Here is a 24,258-nt window from a genome sequence, read left to right on the forward strand (position 1 = left end):
AAAATGGTACAAACCACTGCCACAGTATCTGAAGCTATGAAAAGCTCATGGTAGTTCAGGAGGCTTAAAGGATGAGGAAAAAAGGTTTCCCCATGTCTGAAGGAACACAACAACCTCTTATTGCTGTCTGCAGGACTGTAAAGCAATCCTAGGCTAGGGGCTATAACCCAGGACCATTACTTCAGTCACTAGAGATTTGTAAGTGAAAAGATGCTTAGGTATTAAGCTGGAGGAACTGAGAGTAGGTGCACCAAGAGTAGCAATACAGATATAAACATCTGAGTTTAAAGAAGCTGACTCTAGGGTGTATAAAAAATGATGACATAAAAGTTTGATTCCCTGGTCACTGTTAAATCAGTCTGGTTTAGTATGAAGGGGGTTTGGACCAATTTGCATTTGTTTTCTCTCTTACCTTTCTGGGTCTGTTTCCCTCACTGTCTCCTAGAGAACGAACAACATCAGCAGCAGTTGTGGGAGTGAAGCTGACTGCATCGGGTCTGGGGACCAAAACTGTAAGATTATAGAAAAAAGAGCTGGTGATCCCAGTTGTGCCTTTCTCTCACTTTAAATGGAGAGCAAGTTACAGATGCAGAGAGAATGAGGGCATTTAGATGTCTCCTAATGAAGTACTTTACAGAACACAGACTAAATTCCCAACACCTTTTCCAGCAGTAAAGCTTACAAGATTAATTTCTTCCCCTGCATTTTGAAAATAGTTTCTTCCAAGATTTTTCACTTCCACTGAATATGTTCTAGATACTCCCCCTCTCCCCAAAAGTTCTGCTTTATACTTTCAGTTCCAGTTTTGCTTTTCTTTCCAGTATTTCAAAATTTTACAGGTCAGGACTTTTGTTTTGGGCTTGAGAACACTTGATGCTGCTTATGTGTACCAGTCTGAGTTTAGAGGTTTTTTCTGAGTATGTAAACAATGCTTCAAATGGATGGATATCTACCAGAAGGCTACAGTGCTGTCTCTGGAGCTTCATATGTCAATGTAAACTCTTCTGTTTACATCTGTATTTTGGATGAAGAATTTAAAGAGATTTTTCTATCCCTTTTCCCTGTTCCACCAGCACACATTTGTGGTGTGTTGTGTTTCTGTTCATGCACATCTATCTATATCAAATGCTTGCCATATTTTTTAACTACTGAACTGTTAAAGCACAATACTGCCATACTTAAAATATGCAATGGTAAGGGTTTAGGCATTTCAAAGTTTAAATCTATTATCAAGTGGACAAAGAAAACCTTTACACCACACTCATATTTTTCCTAAGTCTACAACATGTATGACATGTTCTTTTTCTTTCTCAATTCCATGATGCTTCATAAAACTATGTTCAATCTGATTGAGACTGTGTTAGCTCTAATGCTGATTTATCCAGAACCTTTACATAGTCCACAGAAGTTTATATTTTATCAGTATTCTAGACATATATGTGTCTATTTGCATATATAAAAAAAATAAAAAGTATGCAGAGCTATCAAGCATAATAAATGTCAAATAGTATTTGTATTTCTTTAAAGTAAGAACCTTCAAAACATCATTTTCACTTCAAAGAGATGTTGAAAGTGTTGTGTCAACTGGTTCTGTAATGAGATGACTTTTCCACATCCAAACACATTCAGGAAGTGGAAGACATGAACTGTAAAAAATTCAATGAAACAACAAAATATTATTTTTTTACTTACAAAATCACACAATATAAATCTTGATTAAAGTTTGATGAAAGCAGTACAATTGTCATCAATGAGCTATTCACATGTAAGTTTCAAGGATGCTGCCTTGGACGTAGAAAATATCTATGAGGTTATCAATCCGTTCCCCTGTCATGGCTCTTGCATTTTTTAGTGATTTATCTGGTCTAGTTTAAGTGTCTTAATTGATGAGATATTCAAAGCTTCATTAGAAAGACTGAAGGAAAAATGTTCAGTTTGAGTTTTGAGTAAGTGATTTAGTTCAACAATGGAAACTACTCCAGCAAAACTTAAGGATATATTTTCATCTGTCTATGTAAGATTTCACCAAGTCTCAGGTGAAAGAGATTTGAAACAAGAACTCATGCTGTGAAGGGGGCATAACAGTAAAGACACATACAAACTAGCAGACACACTGTGATAACATAATTCATAGTCACAGACTGCTGTATTATTTGGCAAAAAAAGTCCAGCTTTGCATAGCTTGTCATAAAAACGAATTGCCGACTATTTATTTTAGTGTTCCTAATTGTTGTCAGAATATGACCAAGGTCTGTGACACAGAATTTTTCAAAGTCAGCCTGGGAAAAGGGGCGTACATTTATCAATGTTTTTATTTTATTCACCAATGCAGCAGCACTTGTGAAGGTCTGTTTTTATTTAATTCTCAGGATTTTGTTGTTAATGGAAAAGCTGTCTCATAAATTAGGGAAGTGCTCAATTACAGACCTGACAAAGATTGATTTAGTTCTGTGCTTGGTGACTACTGGCAAGTGAGGGCCAGTAAACACTCAGTCAAAACTAATGGTACATCACCTTAAAGGTGATCAGGGAATAAGTAGATTTAAGAAGAAAAACTGGCTATGTATAAAAGCATGTTTTGTGAAGGCTTGGTCAGAAGATACCTGAAGCCAGTCTGAAACATCTCATTGACTTTACTGTGTTTTGTCTCAGACACCACTTACAAAACTTCTGTTGTGTGGGGGCACAGAGTGCTGTGCCCCTCTCTGGGAAGTACAGGTAGCTTGTGTCTTGCTAAACAGGTACTTTTGGACTGGGATCTCACATGTTCATGAAAAAACAAAAAGGAAAATAACTTTAAAAAATCCTTTACTGAATGTGCATTGCCATTGGTAAGTCTAGTACTCTTACATTTTTTTTATAGTAGCAGTTTCACCATCAAATTCAGGATGAAAATTATTGGTAGAAATCTAGCTCTCAAGTGTCAATGCTGATAATACCAATGTGAAGAGAAAGCAAAACAATTTGAAGTAGTCATGCCTCATTGAAGGAGAACTAAATTACCTCACAACAACTAGAGCTAAAGTATTAAGAACAAATAAGGGTGAAAACCACTTCAGGTAAGAAGCTAAGATGTGAAAAAAACTGTCAACAAATGTTAGCAAAACACAGTGGCAAAAAAACCAAGATGTCACCTCCTTTTCTGAGGCAGAGCAGGTAATACTTCCAGTCTTCTAATTCAAGTGTAAAGGTCTGGTGGATGATTGTGTGAGCCACGAGTTCATGATAAACTATAAGATCTGTATGTAGAGATATTGATACAGGTTACGTGATTCAGTATGTTAGGAAATCATATAATTAATGTTGCCCATACCAACAATATGATGCTGGCTTTGTTTTTATAATCATAGAGTATTTTTCTCATAGAAATCTCTCAATTTAAAAGGTAACATGAATACATTTTAATTTATATAGAAACTCTGCTGAAGATGTTTTTTAAAATATGCTGCAAAAAATAGAAAATGCATATAGAGGATATGGGTAATTAAACCACTGAATTTATCCCCCTATCTAGTTTGGGTAAATATAGCCCTGAGAAACTGGGTTGTTGTGCAGCAACAAGCTCTACAGCCTGCTGTGCCAGAAAGTCTTTGGATGACAGCTGGTAGGTTACTTAAATGAGTGTTTTTATAGGTAATAATGTATTATCTTTTCATTGGGCACTTAAGAATATGTATTTCATTCCAGGGATGAATTGAACCCCCTGATTTCAGCAGAATTAAATGTGCAGATGGAGAGCTAGCCAAAAAGCTAAATGTGAAAGCAAAATACTGTGAAAGTATCAGATAGTTGATGCTTGGTGTTGAACCTTCGAAAAGGATAATTCTGACTTTAATTTCTTTGTGTTTCAATCCTTCTGATCTCTACAATACTTCTTCCTCACTTCAGAAAAGTCTTCTCTAATGCATATGATGCACTTAAATACAAAAATGATGACAGATAATTAGAAGTCTGGCTTAATTAAGAGATTATTCTCTTTCTGTCCAGACAAGAATATATAAATGAGAAAAAGAGTTGGTGGCTTTTGCCAAACAGAGATCATAACATAAATTTTCATTGGTTAAATTACGTTTAAGACAGATAAAAAAGAGAAAAAAAAAAAATCAGACCAGATGTTTTTTAGCCATTTAAATTATTTAGGTTCACCCATTTGAAGTGTACATAAAATTCATGTGTAACTCTAACCTTGAAAGTAACCATTGTTGTTCTCAGCCATCATCCTCTCAGTCAAACAATTAACTGTGCTGTTGTATCATTAGAGGTGTATGGATCATTTTGCAGAAGTAGAAATAAGTCTGCCAACCTCCTTCCCTACTGAAGTCAATACAGTCGGTCTTGATTCCTAAGGATATAATGGAGAACTGTCGTGGTTGCGGGGGCAGGTCAATTTCTCCAGGGAGATGTGGGCAGGCCAGTCAGTGATCAGCTTTTCTGCTGGCACCTGGATTGGTCACTCGGAGGTTTGGACACACCTCTGAGGACACAAAGAGTTAAAAGCAGGACTCCAGGGGGGTTCGGTCTCTTTTGGGTTCTGGTTTCAGCAGTGGAAACATCTCCTCTCCCCTGCTCAGCTCTGGGCTGAGTGGGGGAGGGAGAAGCCACGTGGCCGGGCTCAGGAAAACCACGCGGTGGAATTAAAGTAAGCTGGGGCTCCAGGGGGGAGAAGAGAATGGACAGGACTGGAACTGAGCTGCCCCAGCCAGGATGGAGGGGTGGAAAACTGTGGAAGTGCCTTCTGTGTGTGCTCACCCCCCTTTCCCCCCCAAACTCCGGGAGAAGGTGCCCAGCCAGGTGGGAGTTGCCCAGCCTGGGAGTGCCTGAGCCTGCACCCTGCCCAGAGCTAGAAACTGTTAACCTTTGCTTGGCAGAAAGAAACTTTTCTTAGACATTGATTCTCATGACTGGTGGTTTCGGAGGAGAGAGGGAAGCGGCCTGGGACCAAGATGACAAAAGGAGATGAAAAAAAACCAAAAAAACAGATGGGCAGAGATTTAGGAGGAGTGGCTTTTGAGCTGGACTTTTCTTGCATAATGTTAGCCATGGACTGAACTTGAGTCTCTTTTGAACATAAACTGCATTTTGGGTGGATACAGCTGCCCCTGCTTTTGCTACAGTGACTAGCACTTGAAGAGTGGAGGGAGCAGAGAAGAGAGGGGGAGGGTGAGGTCGCGCCTTCTGCCCTCAGGGCAGACCTGCTCCTGGAACCCCGGCCCCTGGGTAAAAGGGGGAGAGCTCGGCATGCAAGTATCCTTAAAAGAGCCCTGTATGCAGCCTTACACTATGGACAGCGGTGAGAGCACTGGACATAGGAAAAAGAGAGTGTCACCCTGGCAGACTTCTCCGGGCGGTGCCATGGGTGACATGGAAACACATAAGGGGTGGACCCGTGTGTTCTGAGGAACAGTCTGTGGTGCGAGAGAGACTCCTCTCTCCCTTGCTGAACTGAAGATTGGGGTTTTTTGAGTGGTGAGTGTTTGATTTAAAACCCAAAGGTTTGGTCTGTGAAGAGTAATGTGTGGGGGGTGGAAAATGGGGGAAGAGAAGAAATGTTCTGAGAAGTTTTTATTTCTGTCTCTGTGTGTTTAAGAGTTTTCTGTCTCTGTTCTTATGTAATGTAATAAAGTTTTGGGGTTTTTTTTGTTTTCAAGATTTAAGCCTGCTCTGCTCTGTTCCTGATCACATCCCACAGGAGTTGTTAGGGAAAAAACATATATTCATGGGTGCATTAACATCTGGCCAGTGCTAACCCATGACAAGAACACAAATTGGCTTTCTTACGTAGCAACCAGCCTTAGTTTCAGTCTGAGTCCTCCAACTGACACTGTTAATATTTTGTGTCTCACAGTGAATTAAAGAAAATTAAGCACAAAGTGTGCAATACAACCCATGGAAATAGTGAAAGCCTGATGTGCTGCAGTAAATGCAGAAAACAAGACTTTAGAGTATTTTCTTACTACAAAAATTTGTAGGATAAGCTGCTGATCTTCATGTCTAGAAAGATGAAAATTTTAACATTCACACAAAAACAAAAGGTGAGTACGATTTTTAAAATACTCTGATATTAAAAGAAAAATAGACCAACCTTGTTATAAAACATAAGGGAAGAGACTTGTAATTGCAGTGAAAGTAGCTACTTGGCTTGACTTCAGTCATGGGGCTACATGATTGAAAAAAGCATAGCTTTGCTCCACTGACACTTCCTGCCACAAAGGTATCTCCAGCACAAAGCTCATTTTATTTCAGCTTGTAGAAGGGAGGCAGAAAAATTTGGATCTCAAAGCACAAAAATTAGGTTATCATATATTAATTCAATTTATCAATGGATTTGTATGTAATTAATGTCTGAAAAGGTTGTGATGGGTTTTGGATGGCTTGCGCCTGGTCTCTGTAGGCAGTATTCAATCCTACTCATTGGCATGATTATAAAAACAGATCTTCATTTGCTCGGTCTGTGGCATAAAGAGTGAGGAAAGATGTTAAGTTCTTAAAACTTACGCATTTCACAAAAATAATTGTAAGGACCTGTTGATATAAACATTCATTTTTTAACAGAACTTGAGCTCAAATTACAGCTATTAATAGCTTTGTAAAGTCACTCAAAGTTTAAGTACAAGAAAATATCCTGGTTTTAAGTCAAGTGAAGCAGGTTTGTGTTTACCAGAATTTTTCCTTCTTGGCCCTAACATTTCAAATTTGTCAAGTTTATCCAAACAAAAATACAGTTACAGAAAAAATTTAAAATATTATAGTGTTTATGAAAACCGGTCAATGAAGAATAAAACATACCCCTTTGCAGTTCATGGAATACAATACCTCTTCATAACTGAAGACTTGGCCATGCTGTCCCCATTGGTCAGATGCACATAGGTTTTCAGGAATAGGTTTTGTGCAGAATAGAGGAGAGATAAATTCATGTATTTCAGATCAAAACTTTCAAAAATGCTGATTTGCTAAATGGAGAAATTATTTTCTCATACCTCACTTAAAATATTCCTTTTTTAATCATAATATTTTATTTATGCTTCCTCTTTATTGCTACAAAGAAATAACACAACTATGATTTCCTACCACAATCAACAACAACAAAAATCATCGTTACCATCTTTCCTTCCCTTGTGTAAAAGAGGGAGCATAGGATTTTGGATAAGCAAATAGAGGCCAGATGGTCAGATAAAAACATCTGCTTGTGCTTAAACCAAACTGGTCATTCCCTACACCAAGCAAAGAATTGACTTTACATGCAGTCACATCTACATTGTTTACTTAGATGTATTTCCTGCTAGTTTTCCATAAGAGGAAAACAAAAAAGCACAAAAAATAGCCATCAGTTTCCTCTTGTCACCAAAACCTACATTTTCTCTCAGCATCAAATACAGCTTTCAAAGTTTGAAAACAACAAATAAACAACAATAATTGGCAAATTGAAAAAGCATGTGGTTTCCTTATTACACATGTTCTGTGAAATCACTCTTAAAAAAACCTGAAGTTTTATATGCTAAATTAGTGTGTGGTTGTGTGGCTTTTAAGACTTCTGTAGATTATAGATAACATATGTATTATATAATATGGTAGTTATTAAATAAACAGTAGGTATTCTCATGAATGGTAAGGGAATAGGCTTATAAAATGTTTTCAGTGTAAATTACCAATGCATAAATATAACAGTTTTGTAGAGAGTATTTAAAGAAATTGTACATCTATTTTATAGGCTTAATTAAAATAGAGTCAAGTAAGAAACAAATACCAATGACAAAGAGGAATTAAAGTAGGCAGGAAAGAATATGTTCTCAGGTGACACTTAAAACATGTAGTGTGTAGAGAGGCATTAATATTGAAGATTATTCCAGATGCTTGCAGCTGTGGAGGGAGTTCTGGCCCCAGAGGTAAAATCACCAACCTAAAGAAGTTCAACAAGGGAAAGTGCCAGAATCTGCACCTGGGATGGGGCAGCCCTGAATGCACTGGGGAATGAGATGCTGGAAAGCAGAGCTGCACAAGCTGAATCTGGGTCAGCAGAGCCCTGGCAGCCAGGAGGGCCAACCCTGTCCTGAGGGGCATCAGGCACAGCATCACCAGCTGGGCAAGGGAGGGGATTGTCCTGAGTGTGGCCTCACCTCAAGTGCTGGGGGCAGTTTTGGGCTCCTCAATATAAAAAAGACACTAAACTATTATAGGGTGTCCAAAGAAGGGCTACAACAATGGTGAAGGGCCTTGAGCAAAGAAGGCCTCCCTGCCAGGATAGGTGTTGGGTTGGGAGTGTCAGTCCAGACAGAGAGCAGAACTTTGCAGAGAGGAGAGCTGCACTGGGGAAGATTTTCAGATCCTGGAGCCGTGGCCATAGCATAGGTTCATGTCAAGGTTACAGTGATCGAGAAAAATGGGAAACATAATCCTAGAAGAGATATGAGAGACATGAAGGAGCGTGTCATGGTTTAGGAACAGCAGCCCCTCTTCCCTCTCCCCACCCCTCTCAGAGAAAGACAAAAGGCAGAGATTGCAGGCTGAGATTAAAAAAAATTACTAGAAACAGCAATCAGATAGAAAATTAAGAGTAACAGCAAGAATAATAATAACAACAGTGTACCGAAGAGAGGGTGTTTTACCTGCAAACTGCTCACCAACCAACCCTGACGAACCAACTTGGTGCAACCCTGAGACAGTGAACAAAGTGCTGTCCAGACCATCTGCTCACACTCTGTTACCTCGACTGCAAGCCACACCCTCCTTCTCATAAGGAGGAATCTCTTCCTTCCTCCCACCCCTGACAGAGATGCAATGTGCTATGGAACAACCTAGAAATGCCCACATGGCTCCAGGCTCCACCCCCTCACAGCTAATGCAAAAAATTCAGTCCCTCCCTGACAGAAACCTGGACAAGCAGACAGATTGAAATTTCATGGTGCTCATTTTAGTAAAATCAGAAAAGAAAACACCTCCTTTGCTGTCTTGACAAAAATTAATCAAAGTAGAAAAGACAAAAACATTCGTAGATTATTTCCATGTGTAAATGTAACAATATTTATACTGCTGGTACTCAGTACAGAAGAGTGACAACTTATTCACAAAATTATGAATGCATATGGAACATACCTCTGGTAGTAATAATTTAGTTCATCCTTTAGTGTGCATCTTTTCTTTCTGAAGTTTAAGATTGAATATCCATATAAGACTTAGATATACTTATTTTACTTAATAGTTGTAACATTGTATCCCATAATGATGACAGTCAGTACAAGAGTCTATCATGCAGAATATTAGAGAGACTAAATTTTGTTTTAATGGAAAGATAATTAAAACCAGACTGTTTTCCAGAAAATGCAGTATTTGAAGAATTCACTTAATGGTTTAAAGTATACAAAGATACATAGTGAATTCTTTCACATCAATGGCAGAGCACAAATGTTTAACATAGGGCATGGAACTTCCACAGGTAAAGAAAACTTTAGTAATCCTAAATTATATTTTCTGTCCCTCTGTGCCATTTTGCATTGAATCTTCCCCGATTTGATCACAAAAAGCCCATAAACACCATATTACAGTTATGAACTTCAATAAACATTAAGATTACAGATCGACTCTGTCATTATATCAAACGTTTTGTACCCCAGAAAGGGCCACTAGAAAGGACTGTAACTGTTTAACCCCAGCAGGCAACTTATCCCTACCCAGCCACTTGCTCACTGCCTCCCATAAGATGGTAGAAAGGGTCAGAAGAGTAAAACTGAAAAAAACTTGTAGGTTGAGATAAAGATACTTTAATAAGTAATGCAAAAGCTGCATGTGTAAGACCCAAAATCTAAAGTATCTTAAAGAAAAGAATGACAGAGAGCAAATTAATTCTAGTAACTGAAAGAGACAGAACATATTTTACTCAGCAGAGATTTAAGGATCACAAGGCTTTCTTCCATCCTTTTGTGTTATTCATGTGGAACTTATTTCTGTTTTGATTTATGTCAGTCTACCTATTTGGTGAAATTATTTACAGACATGGTTCAAATAAATTATAAACTCAGTCTAAATATTCTAAACATAATTAACATATTATAGATAGACAATAACTGTAGGCAGAGTAGATCTTGATGATGTACCAAATTACCCTTCATTAGTTCAGTTATTGAACTACAGATACCTGCTGCCTCGTTTGCTGGCAGTTTTGTTATTTTGCTTTTTGTATTGGCTGCAATCTATTGGATAGTTCATTCTGAATTTAAGAAATCATTATTCCCTCCAGGCATTACTCTATATTTTGTACGTGACTCTTCAAAGCAGATACTCAGCTGCTGCTGACAAGTTGAAGTGGGTAGCTGGTATTTTGCTAGTATTATAAAGCTCTACTGATGCATAGAAAGGTATCATACACCCCAATTAATTAATTAAAAACTCTCAGGTTTAATGTTGAATTGGACAGAATGGTGTGATTCAGCAAAAAGGTGCGGGTAATTATAAATAAAAATTTGGTCATTCTTCATTAGTACTGAGCAACTTTGAACTGCAAACAGTCAATTGCAAAACATGAGTTACCAACCAATAGCAACCAAGAATAGCATTCTGTCCTCATCAAGCTGACTCTAAGGGTTACATCTTGTCCAATGTGTTGAACTGCATTTATTTCATTAATATTTTATCAGCTTTAATTGTAATTAAAAGAGTCAATTCAATAAAACAACTATTTCATAACATTTTCCCAGTGTAGTTGAGAACAGCACATGAAGTTTGATCTAGAAAAACTGAGTGATGATTTATATAATTTGTTCACTGAAAATAATTTGTATTTTACAAGTGTTAATCACTTCAGATTTTGCACAGTTTATATAATCAGAGAATGCATAGATATGCAAGACCTATACTCTTGTTTTCCCAAACAATATGTTAACAGGGCCTTCACAAACTTTAAAGTCAATAAAACATACTTATAAAATTATTCTCCATGATAGTACAATCAAAGTTACAAGATAATACAGTGTTCATTCTTTAGATATAAGTTTCCTCTGACAACAGATTATGCTGGAATAAATTCCAGTTACATCAAAGGAATACTGAACAAGCTTGAGAGAAGAATGAGATATTTTTAACCTCATTTTGTTTCCTAATTGATCAATATGTCAAATTTCATGCCTACAAGGAAACTTTCTTGTTTCTGTGATGTTTGTTCATTCTTCTGCAATAGTATTTTGTGTCATCATTTTGTGCATGCAAAATAGTGTAATTTGCTTTCATTAGCTTTCAGAAAACATTGTAATTTAAATTTTAAAGGAAAAAAAGCCTTATGTAGTCACATAAAAAACCTAAGTCTGTTCACGACAGCAAAAGTTCAGTATAACATGATATATTGGCCTGACTAATTAACCATATTTTGTATGGGAACTCAGCAAGGATTTAGATAGTTTTAATTTTCTCATTTTTCCCTTAACAGACTTCTTCCTGGAAAATCTGCATCAGGAAATTCCAGGAAAATTCCTTGCTTTCTGATCTACGTCAGCCAAAACTTCCAGAGATGAACTTTCATACTCTCTGAATCTCCACAAGATATTTTTTTTCATTTTACTCAAGCAATTTTCTTCAACCTTGAGGTCTGAGGCATTTCTTTTCTCCTAAGTTCCATTTTTGTTCTAATTTCACACTTTTCATTATATTAACTTATTCTTTTCTTGTTTCTTTTTATCCTGCTGGATTTTTATCCTTCACTGATAAGTTACTGATTCATTTTATTCCCAATTGTCTACACTCCTCCCAACATCCTGCCATGACCCACAGGTTTTACTTTATAAGGTATTATGTTTATTTTATGTCACTCTAATTACTTCCTGCATTGTGTGTTTGCACTTCTGGTAGAAACTCTGATGCGTTACCTGAAACTTTGGCATTGTTCAAGATTTTCTAACTTACTCCGAGCTAATTCTTCTTCTGAAAATAATAAGTTTTAAAAAAGCAAAACCAAAAATAACCAAACAAACAAAAAAGGGGAAAAAAAGGTCCCTCCTTGCAGTCCATAAGTTTATTATGTGAAATCCAGATAAATATGGGAAGGTGAGAATTTGTACAGGTGAGACTTTGCCTGACTGGATGGAATTGGGTGTGTTTTTGTGGCAGCCAATGTGGCACTGTTTTAGTTTAGTGACCAAAATAGTGGATAGGTTGGATATTAGGAAAATGTTTTTCTACAGAAAGAGTGATAAAGTACTGGAATTTTCTGCCTGGGGAGGTGGTGGAGTCACCACCCCTGGATGTGTTTAAAAAAAGACTGGATGGGGCACTCGGTGCCATGGTTTAGTTGAGGTGTTAGGGCGTGGGTTGGACTCGATGATCTTGAAGGTCTCTTCCAACCTAATGATTCTGTGATTCTGTGATTCTGTCATAACACAGGGTTGCTTTAGCTAATCTGGAGCAGTACTCCTGTTTTTCATGCTGCCCTGACAGCAAGTAGGCTGAGGACACCCAAGGATTTTGGGGACACAGCTGATATGGCTGAGCCCAACTGACCAAAGAGAAGTTCCATACCATATGGGATCCCATCTGCATTAACCTATACATGCAGGTAACCAAGGCAACCATGAAACCACAGCAGAAATGCAAAGAGTAGATTTATTTCATTGCCTCACTCACAGCGCCAGGTGGCACAGACATGTGGGGACACAGGCTCCATTTGGTTCAGTTCATCCTGGCCAGCAGCAGTGCGGGAGGCTCCCTGCCTGCCTCACTATAAGAAAAGGCTTCGGGCATGTCTGTGAGAACATGTTACCTCTGCACAGGAATTCTGCTTCTCAAAACAGGCAGAGTATGAGCAGCACTACACATAATAAATGGAGCTTTCCCACAACAGCCTTTTTAACATTCCCAGCTGCAAGATCACTTTGAACCAAACTGTTCCCTCCTCCTTGCCATTAAATCTTCTGGATTTAACTCTTTCCTCCTGACACCATCCTATGTACCAATAATACCTGAAGGAAAAAGGAGGAAGCAGGATGTTGTGAGATATGGCCTCTGTCTTCCTAAGTACTGCATATGATGATCCCTGTTTTCCAAAAATGGCTAAACATTTGCCCATTAATGGGAAGTTGTGAATGAATTCCTTGGTTTGCTTTGCTTGTGTGTACAGGTTTGCTTCATCTATTAAGCTGTCTTTATCTCAATACACAAATTCTCTGCTTGTGGCTTTCCAATTGTCTCCCTCATGCCATTGGGGAAGAGTGATTGTAGGTCTACTGGGGTTAAGTCACAACAGGAAGTTGAGGGAGAGGCAGTCCACCACCTTTACCTCCTTAATTAATATGCTCATAAAATATTTTTTATCATGGGTATAGATTTTCTATGTGAATTGGAAAGCACAACAAATACTTAAGAGATTGGTGACTTCTTTTAAAATTTAAGATATAGACAAAATGAATGCTTAAGAAAGAAGCTGAGAACCTGTAAGAACTTCAATTAGGAGTCACTGCTTGCTTTTTGGTGACCAAGACAACACAGGAACAGTTCAAGAAACTACAGTGACTGGCATCCTGCACAGCCAGTACAGAACTTTACACAAAACCTAAGTAAAAAGTCATATCCATCTATACACAGTAGTTCTGCTGATTCTGTAGAAGTTCTTTAGTGAAAGGCTGCATAAAACAGAATTTAAGGCAGGGGAAGAAAAGAAAAAGATAAATGTAGTCTCAAAGGAAAAACTAATACATTTCAACCCTTTATGAGAGATCAGTGGTGTTAAATTATTAATATGATGAAAGGTTAAGGAGCATCTGTTTCTGCCTATGGTCTGTGGTCCAATAGACCCTGATTCAATAGTGATCTTTCAGTTTACTTCACTTGTCTCAGACTTGCTTTGTCCACTACAACTACATCATTCACAATAGTCTCCAATGAAAAAATAAAGTAGTTTCTCACAATGCACTTTAGATTAAGGCTCAAGTCTATTTCCACTACAGTGAACAAGTGTTAGATGCACAGTTTCTATTAACAACAGAGAGAAATCTGTGCCTAATTCCCACATGCATCCTTAAGTGCTTGCCTGTTTGCTGTGGTTTTTAAACTCAGCTATTTCTTGAAATAGGTTCACAAAAAAAAAAGAAAGAAACCAAACACAAAAATCCCCTCCTAAATGCTATTTTTTTCCCTATCACGAAGCATAAAAATTATATCAATCAAAATTGCCCAGACTTTATACAAACTGACATTGGTTTTAGGAGTGTTTTCTCCAATTTCATATTTAAAAAATGCAAAAATAAGTATTCTATTGAAGGTAAAATTATTTGCCAATTGTACATTTTTTTCTCACAATTTCCTGAGCGGTATTGAAGTGATAGAATAATTTATGATTGCTGAACTACTTACCACAAGTTTTAAATTAACTGCAGAAGCCACCACTCTCAATGTTCATCTCTTGAAAAATATTCTAGATGGACATGAATTCTGTCATGATAGTTTTGAAAAGTATAAAGTGAAATAGTCAAATACCCTGATCTAGTGAACCTTCCATTAGTTCAACAACCAACCAACCTACACAGAATTTAACAAAATGCTCATGTCCACTTAACAAACCACTTAACACACTGGTCTAGTGTTAAATCGATGGCTATATCACTCCTATCTGAAAGGATGATCTTCAGAAAATCAAGTACTGTCAAAAGAACAGAAACATTTCCTTCTACTTATGTCTTTCCTGTTTTTCTCCTGGACATTCCCATATGCTCAGAGACTCAGGACTTCCCAGCTGCACAAGTTACTGACCACTGTCCTTGCTACTTAGTGGAGGTTGGTAGAGGGATAAGCATTTTTTGGAGGACATCTGAACATGCCTGTGCTGGTGAATTGAACAGTTAGGCCGTGGATGCAAGCAGTGGCAAATGAGTGTCTTTGTTGTTTAACAGTGGGATGCTCCCTGGAATGATTTTATTCTGCATTAAGTAGCTCTCTCATAGGTATTGTTAACCATTTGTGTAGTTGTGATATTACCAATTGTTTCCAACAGGCAGTACTGATAAATCCAACAGGCAGTATTGATAAATCCAACAGGCTTATGGAAGGGAAGAAAGTTCAAATATTTGTGTGCTGACTATGCCATTTTCTATTTTATTGACAAGTGTAGGTGACATTTTCAAAACAAGTGAGCAGCAGAAAATAGTACAGCAGCAAGATCTTAAAAATCATGAGAGCCCCTTGCTTAGACAGAATCATGCTAATAAACATGGTCATATGGGAACCAATAACAGAGCAGTCATATTAAACATAATAAATGCTATAAAAACCAAACCAAATGTCTACCTAATAGTTTCTCTGAAAGGGGAGAATTTCTGTGTGAACATGGGTTTTTCTTGTAATTTTGTTTGAAATAATAAGTCTTACAGTATTTGCACAAGTGTAAGAACCTTCTACAACTACTTTCTTTTCAGCTGCTATCCTCTGCTTTCAACTGCTATGCTTTGTTAAGGGTGGGGTGACTTCTTTCAACAGATATTTTCTAAGCTTGGACTCTCTTTCCTCCACCCTCTTTCACGTCATCTTCTGCTTCCAAGCACTTCTGGGGCTGCATGAACTTGACTTAAGCTGTTTGCCTGTCCTGCTGGTGCCATTTGCCATTTCCTTTTCAAAGGGCTATTGCTATTACAGCTCTATTCTACGCAGGGAGTGTGAAACCTTTGAAACTGATGCAGCTTCATTGCAGAGACTATCAGAAGGAAGTAACATTAAAAGAAAATCACTTCATACCCGTTAAACTGCTATAGGATTTAACAAATTTTAAACAAATGAGAAGTAGATAGATGTTTCTAAATGCTTACTCCTTGGCTGCAGAACCATGTTGATTTCAAAGGCATTTTCTCCCCGCACAGAATAGAGGGGCAGCAAAACCTGTTCTTTGAAGAGAAAATGCCACCATCAGGAAAGGAAGACAGCTCAGGCAGCTCAAAGAGTCCCAAAAGTGTTAGGGAGCCACGGAGGACATCTAAAGGGGAAAGTCCAGGCTGTGAGCAGCCTGAGGAATTAGTTTAAAAGAACCCCTTTTCCCCACAGAAATCCTTCAGATGAAGCGGCAACGGTTGGCTTCTTTCACAGATAACATAGAGGGATCAAGCTCAAACAGTTCTGTAAGTCCTACAAAACAGCAGAGGATAACTAAAAGGTCTAAGTAAAGAGCAGGTCGTACATTAAGGCATTTTCCTCTCCTGGCATGTAAAGTGAAGATGGGGGAGGGAGGGCAGAAAAATTAGTAATAAGTCATGAGTACAACTTGAATTTGAACAACCACATTCTTTCTAAATACATGTAGCTTGTACCTTTAATTAGATAATAATGTTTTTCTTTTGCTATTAAAAAGCTGCTAGCTTTTACTTCAGAGGTGACTACATTTCAGTGGGGGTGAAGGATAAGCTGTTTGTACTTTGTTGTGTAATGCCTCCCAGCAGCATATAAAGAAAATGACTATTGTACATGCTTTGTAGCTTGTAAAATCCTTTGAAATAAAATGTGGACTATAAACATTTTATAAAAAAGATGACTGATGAAGAACTATATATTCTTGAAAAGTATGTGTTTATTGGCAGGTAATTAAAAGGAGTCATCAGATCAGGGAACAGCTTTTATCCCAAGAATTTTATAACCGTATTTAGGTGATTAGTTTGTGAGGTATTTGGACGATTAAAGATTGAGAGGTACTAATGAAAATAAAGTCTTTTACTTGATTTCTGCATTAACAGTATGCAAAAAGTGTATAAGCAAAGATAATAGCAAGGAAGCAGTTTCTTTGTCAATATAATCTTTTTCATCTAAAAAAATACTTAATTGAAGAATGTGTCTCAGCAGAAAAACAAGGGTTATTTAGCTGTAACTAGTCTTTGAAATGTATGTTTAACAACTATATTCACACTGTATGTATAGAGGAGATACTTTGTGGGCAGGTACTTGGTGTTGTGAGGAGGTCTGTTAGAAGGACTTGCATGTACATCCAGCTGCAAAGCTTCTTTATTAAAATAGTGTGAATAAACATATGAGAACGCTTTGATTGTCCTATGTGAAATTTCATAAGCACCTGTTCATAGCTCTAAATAGAGCATCAGCCAATTGTCTTTTGAACACAGGGTCTTACAGTGAAAATCTTTCCTTCTTGTCAGCTGCTAGAAAGGTTTGGAAATTAGAAGGAATAATGGTTTGTGAGTGGAGTTTTAGGCAAACAAGTTAGAAGTAAACCTTTTTGACCCCTAAAGCAGTTGCCTGTTTACTCCTTCCAACTCTACATGACCCCAAGCAATGCTCCTTACAGAACACCATCAGAGGAAAGTCACTGACTGAAGAACCAAGCCTGAGGGACAATCCTCCTTTCCCCATTTGAATAAGCATCCCATTTGTTAGCTCTATACCCCTGGCATTTTAAACTATGAGACTGCAGCAACAGCAAGTATTAACTGAGTTCTATATAACAGCCTGAAAGGCTCAAGCATGAAGATGTTTGTTGGTTAGATCCCTGTTTTCTTACATAAAGTGGCCTCAAATCAAAGCAGTAATTTTTCCAAGGTAACATAATAGAGCTGGCTATTCAATGAGAAGTACTCTAAGTTTAGATCACTAGGCATACACCTAACTTCAGATGCAGGGTGATGAACAATAAATGGCCTCTTTTAATCCATTCATAAAAATGATGCATGCTAAAAATTAAAAATAGAGAAAATGGTTTCATATGTGAGGACACGAGACTGAGCTATTTCAGGGCACATTGGTCTCTGGATTCAAGATAAACTCTGATACTGCTTTAGGTGAATTACATGCTTCCCAAAGTTGGAATGCAAACAGAACCAGCTATATAAACTAAATTCTCCCTTCTATTCTTCTAGCTGCCAATATCACCATTTTAATGAACCTGGATGACAGAGAAATCAATGCATATTTTTTTCAAAAGGCCTGCTTACCAGGTGTTTAGTCCATTTACGATTAAAATTTCTGATGTACATAATGGTCAAAATATTTCATCAACTGCATGAAAGAAAATCAGCAGTGCTTACTCTGAGGAAAAACACCAGATAAATTTAAACAAACCCCACAGAATGATAGTCATACTCATAGAATGACTGAGTTGGAAGAGGTCTTAAAAATCATGTCATTTCAGCCTTCCTGTCATGGGCAGGGACACCTTCCACTAGACCGGGTTTCTCAGTGCTCCATCCACCCTGGCCTTGAACGCCTCCAGGCACGATGCAGCCACAGCTTCTCTGGGCAACCTGTTACAGTGCCTCACCACCTCACAGTAAGAAAGTTCTTCCTAATATTTAATGTAAAGCTGCTCTTTCAGTTTAAAGCCATTAAAGCCCTTGTTCTGTCACTACATGCTTTTGTAAATAGTCTTTCTCCATCTTTCTTGTAGGTTCCCTTCAGATACTGGAAGGTCACCCTGAATCTTCTCTTTTCCAGACTGAATAATCCCAATTTTCTTAGCTTTTTGTCATAGGAGAGCTATGGCTGTAGGAAGTGAAGGAACTTGAAAAAACAATTGATTTTCTCACTTGCTGGAAAATATAATCCATTTGACTGAATCTTTTGTGATGTTAGACTGTCAGAAATTATATGAACCAAATTTGAGATCCCTCTGTCATCCACAGGAAGAAGTGGAAAAAATTGACAGGTGATGTATGTGACCCAAGAAAGTCTAGAAATAGCAATCTATTACTGTGTCTTAGACTGCAAAACTCTCAAGATTTTAACCATAACTCTCATTCGTTCTGGAGACAGGACCTAGAGTTGCCACATGCCTGCTCTCCATTACCTGGATAACTTCAGACCCAGAAGAAACTTAAAACTGGAATTTATCAATTGGTCTGACAAAAAAGGTGGGAAGACACATGTTTCTTTTTAACTTCTGTGGAAAAAATGGCATACTCCCATTCCTTAAATGCATATTTTAAGATGTTTTTTCATGTTTTACTTTCTTAAAATGTCTGAATATATTTGGGCTATGGGCAGGAAAACTGTGGGAAGTTGTTTCAATGAAGTCTGTCAATACACTAACCATGTCCTTGCAATGTGGATGACTTTCCATTCCATCTTACACTTCCATTCAGAATATGTTCATGTTATCTTTTACTTTTGTCTGCGTATGATGATGCCAAGGCAAACGTAAAATGCTGACTCATGAATTTGTGGCTGAGGGAGGGGAATTGTTGTCTGTTCAACGAGATTCAACATCATGTCTCAGAATATTGTTGCATGTGTGTTTTAATAGAATGTTATACTCTGGATCAGGTATTTAACCAGTGGGATTCAGTCAAGGTAAATCATGCTTGATCAAATGCATTGCCTTCTATGATAAAGCAACTACCTGGCTGGAAGAGAGGAGAGCAGTGGATATCATCTGCCTTGACTTCAGCAAGGTTTTCAACATTGTCTCGTACAACATCCTCACAGACCAACTCAGAAAATACAGACTTGAGACAACAGTGAGGGAGGTTGAGACCTGGCTGAACACCAGATCCCAGAGAGTTGTAATCAGTGCCACAGGGTCCAGATAGAGGCCTGTCACAAGTTGTGTCCTCTAAAGTTTAATAATGAGCCCAATATTTTTTAACATATTCATCAGTGACTTGGATGAAAGGGCAGGTGTCCCCTCAGGAGGTTTATTGATGATGCAAAGTTGGGAGCAGTGAGCAATACCCCAGAGAGCAGTGCAGCCCTTCAGAAGAAGAACCTGGACAGGTTGGACAGATGGGCAGAAAAAAACCATCTGAAATTCGTCAAAGGCATGTGCAGGGTCCGGCAGCTGAGGAGGAAAAAGCCCAGGCACGAGTACAATACAGGAGACTGACATGAGGGAAAGAAACTGAGTGGAGCAGGAGCAAGAGTCCTGGTGGACAGGAAGCTGTTCATGAGCCAGCCGCGTGTCCTTGTGGCCAGGAAGGCCAATGATATCCTGGGGTGTATTAGGAAAAGCATTGCCAGGAGATCAAGGGAGATGATTCTGCCCCTCTACTCAGTCCTGGCAAGGTCATATTGTGAGTGCTGTGTCCAGTTCTGGGCTCTAGGAGAGACATGGAGCTTCTTGTGTGAGTCCAGTAGACAGTGACAAAGGTGATTATGATTATTGCATCTATTTACCACTTGTCAAAGTGCTATTCCATGTGGAAGCATGACAATTTGTTCATTAAGAGATACAGAACAGGAAAAATGCTGGTAAGGAATGAAAGGCAATACCACTCTGTGCCTTTTCAATGGACCTTTCATGAAGATCTTTCTCAGTGCTGACGAAAAGGGTGACAATGACCCTGAACCAGAAGGGTTTCTTGATACAGAATGTTTTTCCTTTAATTACTATGAAAAGGAAAGAAAGCTAAAGGAAATTAGTCCACACAGGGCACTGATCATACTTTTGCCTTCTTTTGTTGGTCCAGTGAAAGATTTACATTGATTGCAAAGTTGCGCTTTAATGACTGCAGCACTTCATCACTGAATAGATTTTTTTACCCTCAGATAGAACATTTTCAGTTGTGGATTGGACCTCCTTTAGGAAACTAAAGCACTGAAACCATGATTACCTCTATAACACAACAACAGTGAATAAAATACTAGCATCCATTCTACAGCATCAAATTGGGTTCAGAACACAATTCGTGTATTCTGAAGCATTTTTTCAGCTATTAATACCTCAAAATAATTGCAAAACTCTCAAGATAAATTAGAAGATGAGAAGAATTGGTCAAGTATATCTTGACAAATGAACAAGATATGTGAAATTGGAAAGGATATAATTTCTTTTTGAAGGAATTATTGTGCCTGTAGTTTCTAAGGACTAGCAGAGGGCTTCTTGCGTATTCCTTGCTGTCCGTTTCCATAGCTAGAGCTGTCACAAGTTATGATGGATCTGAGTATCCAGATATAAATTAATATTTCTTTCATGACCTGCAATTTACTCAAACATGCCTGAATGATGATCCAGAGGAAGAGAACTTGGGAAAAAAAACATGGCTGTCAAGGTCTTCTGAAGTTAATGACTATAAGAAAAGGATGATGAGAACTCACAAGCCAGTAGAGCAGGAAGAAAGTCCTGAATGCACATGCTCTAGTCAGCCTATTCTATGAATAAGGCCTGAACAGTCTAATGCCAAAATCTGTTATCTTGGCTGCACCTTCCAAAGATTCAAAGAGGTTATTTCCAAGGAATTTCCAGAAATACCATGGTGTGCAGATAATTAGCATTGTCAGAGAGCTCTCTCTTTCTTAAAGTAGGGATTTACAGAGTTTCCAGGTTGAAAGCTGGAAGCAGGTCCTCTGCTGTGCCTCTCAAAATGCTGTGAGAGACCAAGAGGTCTTGGAATAAAAGGAGTGGAAAGGTATGGAAGTTTACTTTTAGTATTGTATAACACCACTAGTAAACCTTTAAAATGTCACATAAATAGCTCACATGAGTAAATACTGACAACTTTCTTGATTTTTTAATGTAACAGTCAGGAAAGCTAATGAGCATTTATTCCTTTTCATTCAAATGATTGATAACGACAGAGATATAGGTCTGCTTGTAAGCCCAGCCACTTCCACATGACGCACAGAACCTTTGTTTTGCCTTCGTTTTGTTTGCTTGTTTGTTTTGTTTTGATTGTTTTGTTTTGTTTATTTGAATTTTTCACTTTGGAAAAACCACATAAGGCAGAAGAACCCATAGCTTTCTTCCAACCACAGGATGTCAGTCTGCAAGGAAAAAGAAACCAAAACACAAAAATGTGTGAGAAACTATTCACTGGAGAAAAGGCAGAATTTCCCAGAAAACATGTATGAAGGAATTTCATTTGAAAAAATGCCTTATCCAAAGTAAAATGAGCCAGTCAAAAACATATCCTGTACTCTGTAAACTGGAATGCGAACAATTACTCTCAGAAAGACAATTGAAATATGCAGGAAAGACTTTAAAAGAGCTCAAAATGCTGCTCATAGAATTAGGTCTGAAAAAGGCTGTTGAGGCAAAGTTACCCTCAGGCAATCAGCCCCAACCTGACATAGAGACAGGCAAATTAGTTGCACAAGTACTGTTAACTGAGCTCATTCTGCAGCAGAGACAGATGTATTCCAAGATGGAAAAACACAAGTTGGAAACAGCATAGCAGAGGAAGGACACAGATTGGGTGGCAGGGAGAGCTGCTGATGGTGCTCAGAAAGCTTCAGCAGAAAAGTCTTGGGACAGTTTGTAAAGGTGGCGCAGCCACAGGCAGACAAAAGTCTGAGACTGTGCACAAACAAGGCTAGAGCTCAAGTCTTTTATTTCTCAATCCCCTCTCCATGGAGACCCGTCTCAGTAAAACATGTCTGTGCTGTGAAGAAGAAGGCTCTTATAGCAACAAATTTGGGTTAATATGCCAGATTGTGACAGAGTGCATATGGTCATGTACACGAGCTACTAAAGGGGTGAGTAGGTTATAAAGCTTTTGTGTAAAGCCTGAGGTGAAATTTTTCTTCTTTAGCTTTCATGTTGAGTATCAGGTTTGCAAACTATATTTTGAAAGCCTTTGCATTATTTCCTATGCCAATACTTTTCTAGGGAAAAATTAAGTTGGCGTTCCTGATATAATAGAAAAAATTGAAAAGAGGAAAATATTTTAATAATTTTATTTTTGAAAACAAAAGTCTTTAATTCTTTGATTTAATCCTTACAATTGCCACACAAATAAGGATGAGGAGAACAAAGTAAAAGTACGAAGATGCATTGCAAACAATAAGGTAATACACAGTACAACTCTTTTGAAACAAGAAAAAGGAAAGCACTTAACATTTATGTTAAAAAATATGCTTCAAAAATATGTTTGCGGCTTTTACTTTGCATCTCATGCTATAAAATAGACCTATCTGTAATTAGCTTGCATTTTTGTGAGGGTATATTTTAGCATGCAAAAATAATTTTCAAATAAAACCACTGTCTGAAGTGACATACTGTAAAATTCTCCTTAAACTTTCTTAACTTTTGGACTCTGCATACGTGTGGTTTGTCAGCTCCTTTATGTATGGCTAGGGGGCTTTCAGTGCTATGAACATACAGTAAGTTCTTGCATTTTACTGCATTTAATGTAGTACAGCTCTTGTACCAAAGCTATTAAGCCTCTTGATCTTACAATCTCCTGCTGCTGCAACAACTTAGCAGTACGTTTCAATACTAAGGAGGCATATCACTCATCTCCTTCGGGGTCTCTAGAACTCCTGCTACAGTGATGAGTAGAGAGATTTAATGCTGTCATAAGTATCCAGTATGGACAAATGCCACCATTTAATTAGCTGTGCAGTCCAGAATGTACTGCAGTCAAATATCTAGGTTTTTAAGGGTTCTATGTTACCTTTGCGGCTTCATAGAAACCCTCTCAATACAAAATGAGATAGTAAAATAGTAATATGGCACCTATGTCAGGTGCCATATTACTATTTGTCTTCTTGTGTAACTGGTAATATATTTTCACATAAAGTTCAGTTTAAGAGATTTGTTTTGATCCATTTTGTTTTCTCTGATGTTATTTGCACATATCTATTTGGAACACTGCCATTGTTCCAAACTTACCTTGTAGATATATCATAACTAACAAAAGTCAGAGTCCACTTACAGGCTCATGTACTTTCTTGTATGGTTTCTTCATGGTTGATATATGCTCCCAGACAATTCATGCTGCTGAGAAACACTAAAAGAGGAAAATATTCCTTGGAGCATTTAGATATTCAATCTGTAGCATGCCTGAGTGAGATTCACTGGACCACCTACAGCTAACCTATAGATGTGCACAGCTCATTTAGCTGGCTTACTTATGTAACTTCTAGAGAGGACATACACTTCTGCATTGTGATTGCCCAAATCATTCCCTAAAAGTCCATTTTCTTCTCCATTGGTGACACAGGGAGGCTGGGGAGATTAGCTCAGATGCAGACACTGAAGCCCTGGCTGTCTACAGTCACGATGTTCCAGCAGCTACAGAGATGACTCCAGCCCGCATGAGGTACAACCACACTATGAAAAGGCAAGGACAATCTGAGGCTGGGCTGTCCCATACCACATCAGCCCTTGCTATTTGAGATGTCAGGCTGAGGAAAGGAGCCCCAAGGTCTCTTGTAGCTAACGACACCCAGTGTTTGCAAGCCAAACGCACTACTGCTGGGCAGGAGGAGAGTATGCATCATTTAGGCTGATTGCCAGATAACCAACCTGTGCATGCTAGATCCAGCAAAAAGAGTAAAATAGTTTTAAAAAACCCTCTGAATTTTGCTTCAATATTTTCCTCAACCCCCTGCTGAGGACTCATGTAAGAAAAGACCAGATAT

Source organism: Prinia subflava, chromosome 1, assembly GCF_021018805.1.
Source record: "Prinia subflava isolate CZ2003 ecotype Zambia chromosome 1, Cam_Psub_1.2, whole genome shotgun sequence".
Taxonomy (NCBI): domain Eukaryota; kingdom Metazoa; phylum Chordata; class Aves; order Passeriformes; family Cisticolidae; genus Prinia; species Prinia subflava.